The following is a 17,724-nucleotide window of genomic DNA, read 5'->3' as shown; positions in this document are numbered from 1 at the left end:
CAGGGCGGAGGCGACAAGGGCTGCGGAATTGAGCCGGGTCCGGGCTGAACGGGGTGCATCGGAAGAGTGAGACACAAGGGACCCTGGCTCTGAAAGAGGGGAGGATCCACGGGTCTCCGAGTGTTTCCACCTTCAGGGTCTCTGCCTGGCTGCGTCTTGGCGTCTCTGAGTAGTTCTCTCTCTATTCATTTCCCCTGCTTTGCGTCTCTGGGTCTCTTTCTATAAATATTTCTGTCTCTGCCTCTGGCTCTGGCTCTGTGGCACTGTCTGAGAGTTTGTATCTCTTTTTGTCTTTTTCTCTCCCCTGCATCCCCGCCTCCATTCTTGCCTCGCCATGTGCTGAATATTTATCCCCATAACTCACCCTCCCTGGGAGGTAGACTGGGCACAGACTGGGGCCGGAGCTGATGCTGCCTCCAGGAGCTCCGGGATTGCGCCTTCCCATCCCATCCCCCTTTGTGGCTTTATCTTCCAGCTTCCCCACCTCAGAACTTCCCTGGGTCTGGGGAGAAGGAGAGAACTCTGTCGGGTTCATGTTGGTGTCCTGGGGAGAGAGGGGAGGGGCTTCCTTCATTGCAAACTTTCCTGGGCCTCCTCCAGATATGCCCCTCCCCTCCCACTCCACCACCCTCTGGCAGCCACACTCCCCTTCCAACTGTTTGGGGGGCTCCTCCCAAATCGTCCCCCAAACCCAGGCTGGGATGCCTGGGGCTCCCTTTCTTTAGCTCCAACTTCACCAGCCCTCCCTTGCTTAGCCCCAAATGGTCATCATGAAGCTTCTTTCTCTCTCTTTGCTAGGGGCAAAGAAGAATTTGCTCCCTAGGGTCGTGTGTGGTGGTGGTGGGGACATCTGAGAAGGCTTTGTCCAACCCCTGGTTGGGGTGGTATTAGGCTTGACACAGGTGAGAGCTTTCAGGCCAGATTCTCAGACTTGCAGCCGAAGTGTGAAGCGGTGTGTTTCTGTGTGTCTGTCACATCAAGTGCTGTTTTTTGGGTATGTCCTGGTGTGTCTATATGTACGTGTTTCTGTGTGTATATTGGGGGAATGGGAGTGGAGAAAGTTGATGTGCATTGCCGGCATGGGGTCTGGATATGTCTTCTTGTGTGTGAGGGTACATCCCAGAGTGAGTGTGGGTGTGTCCCAGAGTGACTGTGCTTGGGTGTGGACATATCTGTGTGTGTATCTGTGTGCATATTTGCATTGTTACAAGATTGCGTGTGTGCATATGACTTATTATACATGAGTATGACACAGGCTTCTTGCTGTTGTCATCTGAGAAGGGAGAGAGATGGTATCTCATTGAAATCCGAAGCTAAATTCCCCGCCACCACCATCGAAAGCGTGTGTCTGTGTACATGTGCTCTGTGCAGGTGTGTGTAAATGTGTGTATATGGTGTGTCTGCAGAATGTATACATAACTGTGTAAGCATGTCTGTGAGTTATGGTTTTGTGTGTGTATACGTACCTGTGCAGACGTGTGTGTGCAAGTATCTTTGTGTGCATATGTGTGGACAGATAGGTCTTTGTAAGTGTGTGCATATAAGTGCAAACGTGTATTTATGAATGTGTGTGTGCGCCTGCCTTGTAGGCATGCGGGTAGGATGCTCTGCGTGCTGCATGTTTTCCATAAGCGTGTATACGTCTGCCCAAACAGACCTGATCTCTACTCTGGCCCATTTGTAGCTAACAGCACCTTCATCCAATGCTTCCATGAATTCACCTGCTGAAAGCCAGTGGCTCTCCCATCCCCGATTCCACCCCATCCCTCAGTCTTATTATACTTTGTCAAAAGGGAACTGGGAAGTGAGATGTTAAGGTACTCAGGGTGAGGGCTGGGAGGGGACTGTGACATAAGAATGTCTATCTTGAGAGTCTGATAGACCTACGTTGAAATCTAGATTTTGTCCCCAACTTACTCTATGACTCTGGCCAGTGACTTTGTCACTCTGAGCTATTGTTTTCTCATCTATAAATGCGAATGATGTCTCACCTCACAGAATTGTTGTGGGTAGCAGAGATCTGCTGTTCAAATCCCCATCCTTTCACCCTTCCATGTATCTCTTCATCCATCCATCCTTCCATCTGTTATTTCATCTATCCATCTAACCCTTCTATATCTCTTCATCCATCTATCCTTCCATCTATTATTTCATCTATCCATCTAACCCTTCCATATATCTCTTCATCCATCCATGCTTCCATCCGTTATTTCATCTATCCATTAACCCTTCCATATATCTCTTCATCCATCCATCCTTCCATCCGTTATTTCATCTCTCCATTAACCCTTCCATATATCTCTTCATCCATCCATTCTTCCATCCGTTATTTCATCTATCCATCTAACCCTTCCATATATCTCTTCATCCATCCATCCTTCCATCTATTATTTCATCTATCTATCTACTTTTACGTACATCCTTCCATCTGTCTTGCTATCCATCTCCATTCATTCATTCATCCACCCACCTATTATTCCATCAGTCCATCCATCCATCCATTATTTCATCTACCCATCCATTTTCATGCCCATCCTTCCATCTCCCTTGCTCTCCATCTCTCTATCCATTCACTCATACACCCACCCATTATTCCATCTATCCGTCTGTCTGTACATCCATCCTTTCACACATCCATCCCTTTATCCTTCCACACCTCTTTTTCCATCTTTCCATGATTCATCATTTGTCTCTCTGTCCTTGCATGGATTCATTCTTCTATCTATCCATCTCTCTATCCATGCATTCATCAATCCCTCCACTGACCAATTATTTATCATCTAACCATCTCTATTTCTATATTCTATGCATCCATCCTTCCACCATCCATCTAACCTCTCCATCCATTCATCTGTCCTTCCATCCATTTTATTTATTCCACAAAACTATTTTCTTTAAGAGATGAAGGCTCACCATGTTTGCCCAGGCTGGTCTTGAACTCCTAGACTCAAGGGATCCTCCAACCTCAGCCTCCCAAAATGCTGGGATTGCCGGCAGGAGCCACCAGCACCTGGCCTAGTCCACCAGACTGTCAAGTGCCATACATAAAAATGCTTTCGGTGGTTTTCATACATAAAAATGTCAAGCATTTTTATGTTTGAAAACCCCCAGCTCAGTGCCTAAGATAACAGATGCTCAGTTAGCAATAAGATGTTGAGTTAAACATATCGATGGGTTTGAATTCTGACACTTTAATTTACTAGCTGTGTGACTTTAATTTCTCTAAGCCCCAGTTTCCTTACTGTGATGATGATGATGATGATGATGATTATTATTATTTTTAGAGAAAGAGTCTCACTCTGTCACCCAGGCTGGAGTGCAATGGTATAATCACAGCTCACTGAAATCTGGAACTCCTGGACTTAAGTCATTCTCCGGTCTTAGCCTCCTGAGAAACTGGGATTCTATTTCCTTGTTAGTCAGGAGGAATTTAGAGTCTTCATGAGACCGTAAGATCCTTGAAGATGTCTGTGTTTTGCTCACTACTGAACCCTAAGGCATGACACATAGTAGGCCTACAATAAGTATTTGTCAAATGACTGAATCTACAATCAAACTTTCATAAGGATTTGTGGATTCCTCCTCCAAACGAAAACAAACAAATAAAGGGCACATAGTAGGTGTTTAGTAAGGAGGGGTTGTTTCGTTTGCCCTTTAGCCACACCTGGAATAAATGTTTCTCAAGTGTCTAAATCAATTTCACCTTCCTCTCGACTGGGGAGAACAAATGGGAGGTGACCAGGCACATAGTAGGTGCTCAGTTAGGAGGAGATGTCAGAAGGTGAGCGCACCAACATTGGGGAGGCTGAGGGGTTCAGGAAACGAAGCAGTGTGGATTCCCAAAGTCAGGAGGGTTGGATGCTGGTGTCTGGCTTTGAAAAGGACCCAGTGGTGTGGTGGGGGTGAGCCTAGAGCCTCGGAGGTCCTGCTTCTCTCTGGCTTCCTCCTCCTGAATTGCAGAAGCAGCTTAGCATTCCTGTGGTTACAGACCATCTCTGGAAGCTGCCGCTACAACCTTTGGCCAACTCCCAGCCGTAAACCATCCCTGTGAGACGGGAGCCTTGGGCGGAATGGCTCCTCACCTGGGGATCATAAATCCAGGACCAGACTAAGAGCTGTCAGCTGTATTGCCAGCCGTGGCCATCATTTCGGGGCTTGAAGTGAAATACCTGAATCTTGCATGTTATACCCTTAACCATCCCGTCCTCCTGGAGAGAAGGAAGAGGTGATGGGGAGGAGTGTGCTATTTTAGCAGGACCTTTTGCTTCATGGGAAGAATAGGGAGGGGCTGAGCAGCTCTCAGCAAAAAGCACTTAGAGTGACACCAGGGCTCATGCCTGTAATTCTCAAGCTTTGGGAGGCAGGAGTGGGAAGATTGCTGAGGCCAAGAGTTCGAAACCAGCCGGGGCAACATAGCAAGATCCTGTTTCTACAAAAAAATTAAAATAGGCCTAGCACAGTGGCTCACATGTGAAACCCCAGCACTTTGGGGGGTCTAGGTGGGAAGATTGCTTAAGGCCAGGAGTTCAAGACCAGCCTGGGCAATATAACAAGACCTCATCTCTACACAAAAAGAAAATCAATTTTTAGCTGGGTACAGTGGCTCACGCCTGTAATCCCAGCACTTTGGGAGGCTGAGGTAGGTGGATCACCTGAGGTTGGGAGTTCAAGACCAGCCTGGCCAACATGGTGAAACTCAGTCTCTACTAGAAATACAAAAATTAGCCAGGCATGGGGGTGGAAGCCACCTGTAATCCCAGCTACTCAGTAGGGTGAGGCAGGGGAATTCAGGAGTCAGAAGTTGTACTGAGCCAAGATCCAGCCATTGCACTCCAGCTTGGGTAACAAGAGCAAAACTCCATCGAAAGAAATACATAAATAAAAAGAAAAAGAATTAGCTGGGCATCCTGGTACCCACCTGTAGTCGCAGCCACTCAGGAGGGTGAAGCATGAGGTTTGCTTGAAACCAGGAGTTGGAGGCTGCAGCGAGCTAGGATTGCACCTGCTCTTCAGCCTGGGTGGCAGAGTGAAATTCTGTCTCAACAACAATAGCAACAACAATAGGCTGGGTGCGGTGGCTCACGCCTGCAATCCCAGCACTTTGGGACGCCAAGGTGGGTGGGCACCTGAGGTCAGGGAGTTCGAGACCAGCCTGACTAACATGGAGAAACCCCATCTCTAAAATACAAAATTAACTGGGCGTGGTGGCACAGGCCTGTAATCCCAGCTGCTTGGGAGGTTGAGGCAAGAGAATCTCTTGAACCCAGGAGACGGAGGTTGCGGAGAGCCAAGATCGTGCCATTGCACGCCAGCCTGCACCCAGGAACTTCATCTCAAAAAAAAAAGAATAAGAGAAGAATTAGATAGAGTGGCCTCTCTGAGGAAGTAACATATATGCAAGAGATGAAAGGCTGGGACAGGGGAGAGAGGGAGGATTTGGGGAGGCAGAGAGTTACATGTGGAGGGAACAGCCCTGTAAAGGCCCTGAGGCAAGACCTTGCCTGGCGTATGGAAGGAACAGGGAGGAGGCCCATGTCTGGAGCATAGTGAGCAAGGGGAAGAGAGAGAGGAGGTGAGAGAAGGGAGGTGATGAGAGCCATATCGTGTCAAGGGCAGAGGGATCTTGCAGGGACTTTAGATGTTTTTTAATTTTAATTTTTTTTTTTTTTTTGAGACAGAGTCTCGCTCTGTCGCCCAGGCTGGAGTACAGTGATACAGTCTTTGCTCACTGCAACCTCTGCCTCCTGGGTTCAAGTGCTTCTCCTGCCTCAGCCTCCCAAGTAGCTGGGATTACAGGCGTCTGCCACCAAAATTAGCCAGGGTAATTTTTTTGTATTTTTTAGTAGAGACAGGATTTCGCCATGTTGGCCAGGCTGGTCTCAAACTCCTGACCTCAGGTGCCCACCCACCTTGGCGTCCCAAAGTGCTGGGATTACAGGCGTGAGCCACCATGCATATATCTGTCTCTTTATCTCTTTCGTGTCTGTCTCTCTGCATTTGTCTGTCTCTGTCTCTGTCTCTGGGATTCTGTTTCCATCTCACCACAGGACCCCGACAGGGACAATGGGAAACAGAATTCTTGGACCAGAGAGACTCTAGGGCTAGGACCTGTGCTGGATGTTAAGAAGGATTTGGTGATAGAGGCCGGATGACCCAGACTACTTCTCTCATTCATTCATTCATTTATTTTGAGATGGAATCTCATTCTCACCCAGGTTGGAGTGTACTGGCAAGATCTTGGCTCAATGCAACCTCACTCAGTTGCCTCCCAGGTTCAAGTGATTCTCTTGCCTCAGCCTCCGGGGTAGCTGGGACTACAGGCGTACGCCACCATGCCTGGCTAATTATTGTATTTTTAGTAGAAACGGGGTTTCAACCATGTTGGCCAGGCTGGTCTCAAACATCTGACCTCAAGTGATCTGCCCACCTCAGTCTCCCAGAGTGCTGAGATTACAGGTGCTAGCTACCATGCCTGGCCTCAGACCACCGCTCTTGAAGGCCCCAGAGAGAGGTATTGGGGGTGTCTGGACCCCCAGGTATGCTGGTGATGGGGCTAAGCATTGACTGGAGATGGAGGTGGGCTCCCGCAATCCATGTGACCCCTTACCTCCACTGCCCCCCCAGCACCATTCCCTCTCCCCTGCTGCCACTCAGGAGGGTGTCCCTCTAGGACCCAGCCACCGGGCCCAGTACTGGCTCCAAGATGGAACAGCTGTCTGGGCTGCAGCTGCAGAAGCTCATTTTGAACAAGGGAGATGATTGCAGGAGTGATTGGGGGAGGGAGAGGGAAGGGGAGGGTAGCTAGGGCCAAAAGGAATCAGGCCTGATTGTTACCGCTGCCACTGCAGAGAATGGATTGCCCAGGAGATGGGGGAGGCCAAGCCAGGCAGGAAAAGGCAGAGGAGAGGTTTGTCTGCCCAGCCTTGCGTCCATCTGTCCCTGCTCTGGTCCTCCCAGTTGCAAAGTTTCTCTGCCTGCGTCTCTGTCTTCCTGCATCTCAGAGTCTGCGTCTCTGACTCTGCAGTTCAGTTTGTATTTCCGCATCTCCCTTTGCCTCATCTCTCTGTCCCTCCGCCTGGATCTCTGTGAATCTCTGAGCCTTCCTGCCTGTCCCTCGGTGCCACTGTCATGATCAGAAACACAGCTAAGATTCCAGCAGCTCTTGGGAGCACTCTTTCTTGTCTTGTCATTTATTTCTGTGATACTCCGGGGCCGGAGACACATAGAGGTGACAAATTCCCAGGAAACGGATGGAATGGTGTCCTTCAATAAAGGGATATTTGCAAAGATATCTCAATTAGGACTAATTAATTAAGCGAGCCACTTCCCCTGCCCTCTCCCCCCACCCTGCGTGCCCGCAGCCTCCTGGGAGGGAACCATCCAATGAGTGGATGGCGGAGCCTGGTGCTCAGACAGTGTCTCAATGTTTAATTTATAGCAGCCTTCTCCCCGCCGCCCCATCAATCCATCTGGAAGGGCAAGGTGGCCACTGGTGTGGAGACTCTGGCAGAGGCTGGAGACCTGCCTGGCCTCCGCAAAAGCGTGCTTGGGAGTCTGTGCACACCCCTGCGTGTCAGAGCATGTCATAGCATGTTTGAGTGTGTCTTCATGGTGAGCATGCCTCATGTAAGGGGAATCTGATGGCCATCGGCTGTGTCTGGACCCAAGGGACGTGTTGGCGTAGATTAGAGCGTGTCTTGTGTGTGAGATGTCTGAGTGTGGCAAAGGCAGGTCTGACTGTGTGGAGGTGCCAGTGGGGTGTGTGGTACACATCTGAGGATGTGGCATGTGTTGGGGCTGCTCAGGGTATAGTTCCTGTGCCAGGCTGCCAAGGCCTGTACTTGCAGGTAAAGTATCTCTTCTCAAGAGCATGGCAAGGTAGGTTTTTGGCAGGGGCTCCTGGGAGGAGCAGCAGAGACAGGACAAGGATCTACCACTTCTAAGAGGAACCAGTCTGAATCTTTCCAGCCCCTTTAGCACTAGGGCTTAGGAAGGTTGAGTTTCAACTTTTTTTTTTTTTCTCCCAAGACAGGGTCTCACTCTGTTACCTAGACTGGAGTGAGAGGGCATGATCATAGCTCACTGTGGCCTGGACGTCCTGTACTCAAGCGATCCTCCTGCCTGAGCCTCCCAAATAGCTGGGACTACAGGTGTGCACCACCACACTATGCTAATTTTTTTTTTTAGACAGAGTTTTGCTCTTGTTGCCTAGGCTGCAGTGCAATGACGTGATTTCAGCTCATTGCAACCTCTGCCTCCCGGGTTCAAGTGATTCTCCAGTCTCAGCCTCCTGAGTATCTGGGATTAAAGGCACCGACTACTATGCCTGGCTAATTTTTGGTATTTTTAGTAGAGACAGGTTTTCACCACATTGGCCAGGCTGGTCTTGAACTCCTGATCTTAGGTGATCCACCCGCCTCGGCCTCCCAAAGTGCTGGGCCACCTGGTTATGCCTGGCCACCTGGCTAATTTTTAAAATTTGTATTGAGATAGAGCTCATATGTGGCCCAGGCTGGTCTCAAATTCCTGTCCTCAAGTGATCCTCCCGCCTTGGCCTCCCAAAGTGTTGGGATTACATGTGTGAGCCAACATACCTGGCCAGAATTCCAACTCTTGATGTAATAGTTGCTTTTCTGTCCTCTAGCTTCCCTCCCCCAGTGTGTGGCTTCAGAATCCCCAGTTTTCCTCATCTCTCTAGTTCTCACAGGCCCCCCAGAGTCACTTCTCAACCCCACTTCTGCTTGCCCCTTCACACCCCACACAGGGGAGCTACCAGTGCTGAGGGAAAGTGTTGCCTCTTAAGTGTAGTTTTCTAGTTATGAAGCCCTCAATATAATACTCATCCTGGGCTGGGCACAGTTTCTCATGCCTGTAATCCCAGCACTTTGGGAGGCCAACATGGGTGGCTCACCTGAGGTCAGGAGTTCAAGACCAACCTGGCCAACATGGTGAAACCCCTTTTCTACTAAAAATACAAAAATGAGCTGGACATGGTGGTGCATACCTGTAATCCTAGCTACATAGGAGACTGAGGCAGGAGAATTGCTTGAACCAAGGTGACGGAGGTTGCATTGAGCCAAGATTGTGCTACTGCACTCCAGCCTGGGTGACACAGCAAGACTCCATCTCAAAAACAAAACAAAACACACACACACACAATAAGGGTAGTTCAGGCAGGTCTGATGATGCAGCCCTCAGTGTAGTGCCCATCATAGTGATGTGAGCTTCAGTATAATGACAAGTCTGGTAATGCAGCCCTCAGTGTAGTGCCCATCATAGTGATGTGGGCTTCAGTATAATGACAAGTCTAGTAATCAGCCCTCAGTGAATTACCCATCAGAGTAATGCAACTTTCAGTAGAATAACAAGTAGATATAGCCTTTAGTGTGATGCCAGGATGGTATTGGGGCCAAAAACGTATCTCGAAATGTGACTTTGTTTCTGCAGATAGATGCTGGCTGGGGCACTTGGTGCAGTGAGGAGAAAAGGAAATTTGTTTATTCTTGGGAGTGCATTCTCTGGCTATTCCAGGAGTCCAGGGTTCCCTAAACCTGCTGGCCAAGGCTGGCTCCATTAGCCGTTGCAAGTGCCATGTGACCTCAGCAGGACATCAGGCTTATTAGGAGAGCAGAGTTCTGCAGGAATATTTCAGGTCCCACTGTAATGCTAATGAGTTCGTTGGGGAGATGGCAGCTGACAGATGCATACAGATGCCAGTTCCTCCTGAAAGGAGCGTAGGAATGTTCATGGATACAGGCAGCTGGACACAGATGAGTGGAGAGTTATGCATGGAAGGGCACAGTTGTTACTTGAATGGACCCAAGCGTGTGGCTTCTGGGTGGATGGATAACACATTAGTGAATGACATGTGTGTAGCTCCCGGTGGGCATATATGTATGTACCTGGCTGTTCAGGAGAGCACAGAGAGGGCCATGGGTGTTCCTAGGGAGGCGTTCACCTGCGTGATGGGCTCACACACTGGCACCCGTGGCAGAGCTAGTTGTGCATATGGGTATGTGCACTTCTGTGCATGGCTGCAGAGTGGCACAAGTCCACGAATTATCAAGGATAGAAGCAATGTCCGGGTGCAGTGGCATATACCTGTAATCCCAGCTCTTAGAGAGGCCAAGGTGGGAGGATTGCTTGAGCCCAGGAGTTCAAGACCAGCCTGGGCAACATAGTGAGATCCTGTCTCTACAACAAAATATGTAAACATTAGCCAGGCATGGTGGTGCATGCCTATAATCCCAGCTACTCGGGAAATTGGGGCTCTCTGTACGAAAAGTACAAAAATCAATGGGGTGTGGTGGTACATACCTTTGGTCCCAGCTACCTGGGAGGCCAAGGCGGGTGGATCACGAGGTCAACAGATAGAGACCATCCTGGTCAAAATGGTGAAACCCCGTCTCTACTAAAGATACAAAAAATTAGCTGGGCATGGTGGTGCGTGCCTGTAATCCCAGCTACTCAGGAGGCTGAGGCAGGAGAACTGCCTGAACCCAGGAGGCGGAGGTTGTGGTGAGCCTAGATCGCGCCATTGCACTCCAGCCTGGGTAACAAGAGTGAAACTCCATCTCAAAAAAAAAAAACAAAAAACAAAAAAAACCCCACACAAACAAACAAAGAAACAAAAACAAAAAAGGCTGGGCGATCCTCCCACCTGGTCTTGAAGTTCTGGGCTCACACCTGTAATCCTAGCACTTTGGGAGGCCACGGCGGGCAGATCACTTGAGGTCAGGAGTTGAAGAGCAGCCTGGCCAACATGGTGAAAACCTGTCTCTACTAAAAAACAAAAATTACCCGGGTATGGTAGTGGGCACCTGTAATTCCAGCTACTCGGGAGGCTGAGGCAGGAGAATCGCTTGAACCCAAAAGGTGGAGGTTGCAGTGAGCCGAGATCATGCTGTTGCACTCCAGCCTGGATGACAGAGAAAGACTCCATCTCAAAAAAAAGGATAAAGGCAAGTAAACACAAATATATCCAGTGTACTCAATATAGAATCAGTGTATAAAGTCATTACGCAGGTTGACTTGTGGGCTCGTGAACTGTACACAGAAACTGTGGAAATAGAACGGTCGTGAACACCTATGAACACAAGGAATGTTTATTGCTGCCGGCAACAGCGCACAGACACACATCTCCTCTAATGCACAACAGCATGTTCCTGGATTCCACTGATGCGCACGTATGTACATGGCTAGTCACAGGCATGTCCAGATACCCCACGTGTGCCCTGAGCGGGGAATTCACAGGCGCCTGTGGATAAACATCACAGGCATCCCTAGCTGGTTGCAGAATCCCTGCGCGCTTGAATGCTACATGCTACTCTTTTGGGACACGAATAACCATATCTCCAGAAATTCTCTGAACTTCTGGCAAAGCGAGATCTCAAAGCCAACAAAGGTGGCCTCAGAAGCGCCCTCAGGCTCTTTTCAAAAGAGCACAGAGGAAGTTTAGAGTCAGGTGCATGTCTGGGTAGTCAGCCGTCCTGGATAGTGAGTCAGGAACACAGAGCCCCGAGCATAGCCTTGCTCACCACACCAACTGTTAGTACATATACAGTTTCACTCTCCCCCAGGCTGGAGTATAGTGATGTGATCTCAGCTCAGGGCAACCTCCACCTTCCAGGCTCAAGCAATTCTAAGGCCTCAGCCTCCCAAGTAGTTGGAATTACAGGCACAGGCCACTGTTCCCAGCTTCCTTCCTTCTTTCCTTCTTTCCTTCTTTCCTTCTTTCCTTCTTTCCTTCCTTCCTTCCTTCCTTCCTTCCTTCCTTCCTTCCTTCCTTCCTTTTTTCCCCTTTCTTTCCTTCTTTCCTACTCTCCTTTCCTCCTTCCCTCCCTCTCTTTCTTTTTCTTTCTTTCTCTCTCCTTCCTTCTCTCCTTTCCTCCCTTCCTTCCTTCCCTCCCTCCCTCCCCTCCCCTTCCCTTTCCTCCCCTCTCTCCCTCCCCTCCCCTTCCCTTTCCTCCCCTCTCTCCCTCCCCTCCCCTTCCCTTTCCTCCCCTCTCTCCCTCCCCTCCCCTTCCCTTTCCTCCCCTCTCCTCTCTTGAAACAAGGTCTTGCTCTGTCACCCAGGCTGTGATGCAGTGGTGCAGTCATAGCTCACTGCAGCCTCAACCTCCTGGGCTCAAGCCATCCTCCTACCCTCAGCCTCCTGAATAGTTGGGACTATAGGCATGCACCACCATACTCTACTCAGCTAATTTTTAATTTTTTGTAGAGACAGGGTTTTACTATGTTGTCCAAACTGCACTCAAACTCCCAGGCTCAAGTGATCCTCCTGCCTGAGCCACCGAAAGTGCTTCCCCAGCCTTTCTTAGGTTCCCCTCCTCACCCCTGTCACATTTCACACCTTCCCTCCACCCTGTCACAGGGGCCAGTTCATAGAAAGGTGCCTGGTGCGCCGTGCAGGGTAGAGAGCGTGATTTTCATTGAGTCGAATCCTGATTGCTATCATGAATATTCTCCATCAGTGCAGTGCAGACATCCCAGCCCTTTTCTGTCTCATCTTCCAGGCTTTATCACACCTCTGCCTGTGCCTGCATCCACCTCGATGATGCCCCAGCCTCGCAGCTCCATCAGTTTCTCTCCTTCCCTGCTCCAGCTGGAGGAGGTCCATCCTTTCAAGTCGTCCCCTCCTCCCCTTCCCAGGTTTCCTCTCTCAGCAGTTAGCTCTTTCTTGACACTTCTCTTCATTTTCATTTGCCTCCTCTCGGCCAGGGGGTGGGTGGGAGGGAATCAGAGAGTCTGTTTGGAATTGAAAGCCTCCTAACCGGCCCAGGGAAATAGGAGCTTTATGTAAGGAATACAGGGAGTCTCACAAAACCCAGTAGCTCAGACTCCAGGGACTCAGAAAGCCATTATTATGCACCTACTATGGGCCAGGTGGACATGTGAGACAAGGGCACTTGCTCTTGTGAAACTGGCATTGTTGTGGGAGGAGACCAATAGCAAACCAATAAATAGGAAACTATCGCTGGGCGCCGTGGCTCACTGAAGCCCAGTGCTTTGGGAGGCTGAAGTGGACAGAACACTTGAGGCCAGGGGTTCGAGACCAGCCTGGCTAACATGGCAAAACCCTGTCTCTACTAAAAATAGAAAATTTAGCCAGGTGTGGTGGCAGACACCTATAATCCTAGCTACTCGGGAGGCTGAGGCACAGGAAATGCTTGAACCCAGGAGGTGGAGGCTGCAGTGAGCCGAGATCACACCACTGCACTCCAGCCTGGGTGAGCCATAGTGAGACTCTGTCTCAAAAACAAACAAGCAAACAAACAAAAAATCCCCAAAAACCCAATAGCTAGGGTTCCAGGGACTTCGAAAACCATCATTCACTCATTTATCAATTCAGTTAACAAATATTTATTATGCGCCTACTACGTGCCAGGGGGACACGTGAGACAATTAGTCAGGCATGTGGTGTGCACCTGTAGTCCCACCTACTTGGGAGGCTGAAATGGGAGGATCGCTGGAGCCCAGGAGGCCAAGGCTGCAGTGAGCCATGGTTGTACCACTGTACTCCTGCCTGGGTGAGAGAGCAAGCCTCTGTCTCAAAGAAGAAAAGAGAAGAACACAACAGGTAGATGGGAGTGAGTATGAGTTGGGGAGCCCCATTATGTCAGGTCACTGGGGTAAGCTCTTTTGTTTTTTTTCCTTGAGATGGGAATCTTTGCTCTGGCACCCAGGCTGGAGTGCAGTGGCATGATCTCGGCTCACTGCAGCCTCTACCTCCTGGGTTCCAGTGATTCTCCTGCCTCAGCCTCCCAAGTAGCTTGGATTACAGGTGGCTGCCACTATGCCTGGCTAATTTTTGTATTTTAGTAGAGATGGGGTTTTGCCATGTTTGCCAGGCTGGTCTTGAACTCCTGACCTCAAGTGATCCACCCACCTTGGCTTCCCAAAGCTGTTGGTTTTTATTCTAAATGCAGTGAGAAGCTACTGGACAATTTGCAGTGGGGAGGAGGGACTGGATCTGATTCACATTATTTAAAGATCTCTCTAGCCGCTGGATTGGGTAATGGATTCCTGGGGGTGAGAGTGGAAGCAGAAGGACCGAGCAAACCCAGTGTTGTCTGAACCAGAACAGTGGCAGCCGGAATGGTGAGTAGTGGGCAGATTGCTACAGCTCAGAAGTAGAGCCATCAACACATGCTGATGGATCAGATGTGACGAAGTGGGGAAAGAGAGGAACACAGGAATGGTGTGGTGGCTGGGGAGACATAAGTGATTCACCGCACCCAGCCCCGGCTAATATTTTAAAACAGATTTTTTTTGCCAGGAGCGGTGGCTCATACCTGTAATCCCAGCACTTTGGGAGGCTAAGGCAGGTGAATCACTAGAAGTCCAGAGTTCCAAAACAGCCTGACCAACCTGGTGAAACCCCATCTCTACTAAAAACAGAAAAAATTAGCCAGGTGTGGTGATGGGCACCTGTAATCCCAGCTACTTGGGAGGCTGAGGCAGGAAAATTGCTTGAACCTGGGAGACGGAGTTTGCAGTGAGCCGAGATGGCACCATTGCACTTCAGCCTGGGCAAGAAGAGCCAAACTTTGTCTCCAAAAAAAAAAAAGTTAGCTGGGCACAGTAGCATGCATCTATAGTCTCAGCTACTTGGAAGGCTGAGGTGTGGGAGGACTGCTTGTGCTCAGGAGGCCAAGGTTGCAGCCTCGGTGACAGAGCAAGACCCTGTCTAAAAATAAAAAGAAAATAAAAGACAAGGAGAATCAAGGCAGAACAGACATCAGACAGGTTAATAGCCAGGAAGTAGCAATGATCTGAACTCCCTTGCATGCTCCGTGGAAAGAAAGCTAGCGTCTCCCCCAAGATTTACGTGGAGGGTCCTGAATTGCCTTGCTCACTGTTCTTCTGACTTCCTACTTTTGCTGAATTATTATTCCCCACCTGACATCTCATGCCCTTGGGTTTTTGCTCTGACCTTTACCAAGACCGGGAGGGAGCGAAGCCCCGAGTTCATGGAGAGCCTCAAATGCCAGGCCAAGTCACTCAGACTAGATCCTGAAAACAGTGGAGCTGTTTATCCATCCGTGTGTTTATTTATTCAACAAGTATTTTGTCTTTATTTTATTTTTATTTCATTTTATTTTTGAGACAGGGTCTCATTCTGTCATCCAGGCTGGAGTGCAGTGGCGCCATGCCAGCTCTCTGCAGCCTCGATCTCCCCAGGTTCAGGCGATCCTCGCCCCTCAGCCCCTCAAGTAGCTGGGACTACAGGCTCACACCATCATGCCCTCTAGTTTTTGTTTTTTTTGAGATGACGTCTCAGTCTATCACCTAGCCTGGAGTGCAGTGGCGCCATCTTGGCTCACTGTAACCTCCGCCTCTGGGTTCAAGCAATTCTCCTCCCTCAGCCTCCCGAGTAGCTGAGCTTACAGGTACACACCTCCATGCCTGGTTAATTTTTGCATTTTTAGTAGAGATGGGGTTTTACCATGTTGACCAGGCTGGTCTCGAACTCCTGACCTCAGGTGATCCACTTATCTTGGCCTCCCAAAGTTCTGGGATTATAGGCGTGAACCACTGCGCCTGGCCCACATCCTCTAATTTTTTGTAGAGACAGGGTCTCACTATGTTTCCCAGGCTGGTCTTGATCTCCTGGCTCAAGCGATCCCCCCATGTCAGCCTCCCAAACTGCTGGGATTACAGGCATGAGCCACTGCACCCTCAACAAGTATTTCTGAGAATTTCTTATGTGCTTTTAAGGGAGAAATTATGTTCAAACAAACAGACGTGGATTTGTGGCGTTTCCTGCAAAACAGGGAGGTAGGTGATGATTATGTACTTGCAAATAAATATAATTAGCAGCTGTGATAACGGCTTTGAAGGAAAGATTCTTGGTGCTCTAGGAGCTTCTAATAAGGAGATTTGATGTAATTTAGAAGTCAGAGGAAGCAAGAGCTGAGATCTGATGCAGAGGAAAGGATGCTCTGGGCAGAGGGAATTTCTTATGCAAAGGCCCTGGGGTGAGAGGAAGGGTGGAAAACGTGATGGACTAAAGCAGGCCTTGCAAGGCCAGGTGAGGTGGCTCACGCCTGTAATCCCAGCACTTTGGGAGGCCAAGGCCAGAGGATCACAAGGTCAGGAGTTGAAGACTAGCCTGGCCAATATGGTGAAACCCAGTCTAACTAAAAATACAAAAATTAGCCAGGCATGGTGGCAGGTGCCTGTATTCCTAGCCACTCAGGAGGCTGAGGCAGGAGAATCGCTTGAACCTGGAGGCTGAGGTTTTGGTGAGCCGAGATCGTGCTACTGCACTCCAGTCTGGGCGACAGAGTGAGACGTTGTCTCAAAAATATATATATATTAAAACAAAATAAAGTAAAGAAGGCCTGGGAGCAAGGGGACAGTACCAGATGAAAGCAGAGAATAAGTGAAGTGCAGACCCACAGGCTCTTGTTAAGGAGTTTTATCTCTATCCTCAGAATAAAAGGAATCCACCAATGTGGTTTTAGCTGGGAGGATAATATGATCATACCTGCATTGTGACGTTTCCTGACTTTCGGAGGCCAGGGCGGGTGATCACCTGAGATCAGGAGTTCGAGACCAGCCTGGCTAACATGGCGAAACCCCGTCTCTACTAAACATACAAAAATTAGCTAGGTGTAGTGGCAGGTGCCTGTAACCCCAGCTACTCGGGAGGCTGAGGCAGGAGAATCACTTGAACCTGAGAGACGGAGGTTGCAGTGAGCTGAGATCATGCCCCTGCACTCCAGCCTAGGTGACAGAGCAAGATTCCATCTATAAAAAATAAATAAATAATAAAAATAAATAAAATTTCCCAGAAGCTCCCATGTGTAGAGTTATTGACAAGAAAAAAGGTAGATCGAGGTAGACCAAATAGACTTTCTTTTATTTTTATTCAAATTTTGTGTCATATTTTACAATTATTTATTTACTTGTTTTTGAGACAGGGTCTCAGTGTGTCACCCAGGCCGGAGTGTGGTTGTGTGATCACGGCTCAAATGATCCACCCGCCTCAGCCTCCCTAGTAGCTGGGACTATAGGCATTTGCCACCACATCCATCTAATTAAAAAAAATTTTTTTTTGTAAAAGTTGGGGTCCTAGTATGTTGCACAGGCTGGTCTCAAACTCCTGGGATCAAGCAATCCTCCCACCTCTGCCTCCCAAAGTGCTGGGATTACAGGCATGAGCCACCATGCACCACCTAGACTTGCCGAATTGTCAAAGTGGCTCGGACCATTGTGTGGTGACAGAGATGAAGAGGAATGCATGAATTCTAAAGATACCTAGGCATTAAGGTCGGCAGGATTTGGTGAAGGATAAAATGAGGGTGAGGATAATGCCTGGGTGTCTGACCCACCGACCCAGGGGTGGGGAGGATGGAGATGGTGGCATAAGGAGTATCGGATAAGAACTAGTTTTGGGAGGGAAGTCTGTGCACTTCAGTTTGAGCACGTTGTGTTTGAGATGCCTTAAAGATATGTGGGGCGGGGGAGTGGTCAAGGAGTCAGATGATGAATACCTGCATTGGAGCTCTAAGGACATATATACACGCAGGTGTCGATGGACGCTTTGGTAAGGGTAAGACTCCTTAGAGAAAGATAAAGAGAAAACGCAAGGCTAAGTCTAGAGCTGTGGTTCTCAACTGGGGAGAGGGAATTGATCTTATTTTATTATTTTATTATTATTTTCAAGAGAGACTCTCACTTTGTTGGCCAGGCTGGAGCACAGTGGCATGATCTTGG

General features: G+C 49.1%; 1 protein-coding gene across 6 annotated transcripts in view; it reads left to right on the top strand.

The window, feature by feature from the left end:
• The window catches only part of OLFM2 (olfactomedin 2), a 78,838-nt gene that overhangs the window by 21,331 nt on the left and 39,783 nt on the right, over positions 1–17,724 (top strand). The gene's annotated exons all lie outside the window — the stretch shown is intronic.

The sequence above is a fragment of the Callithrix jacchus genome, chromosome 22 (genome assembly GCF_049354715.1).
Source record: "Callithrix jacchus isolate 240 chromosome 22, calJac240_pri, whole genome shotgun sequence".
Lineage (NCBI taxonomy): Eukaryota > Metazoa > Chordata > Mammalia > Primates > Cebidae > Callithrix > Callithrix jacchus.
This window is presented reverse-complemented; position numbering and strand designations above follow the sequence as displayed.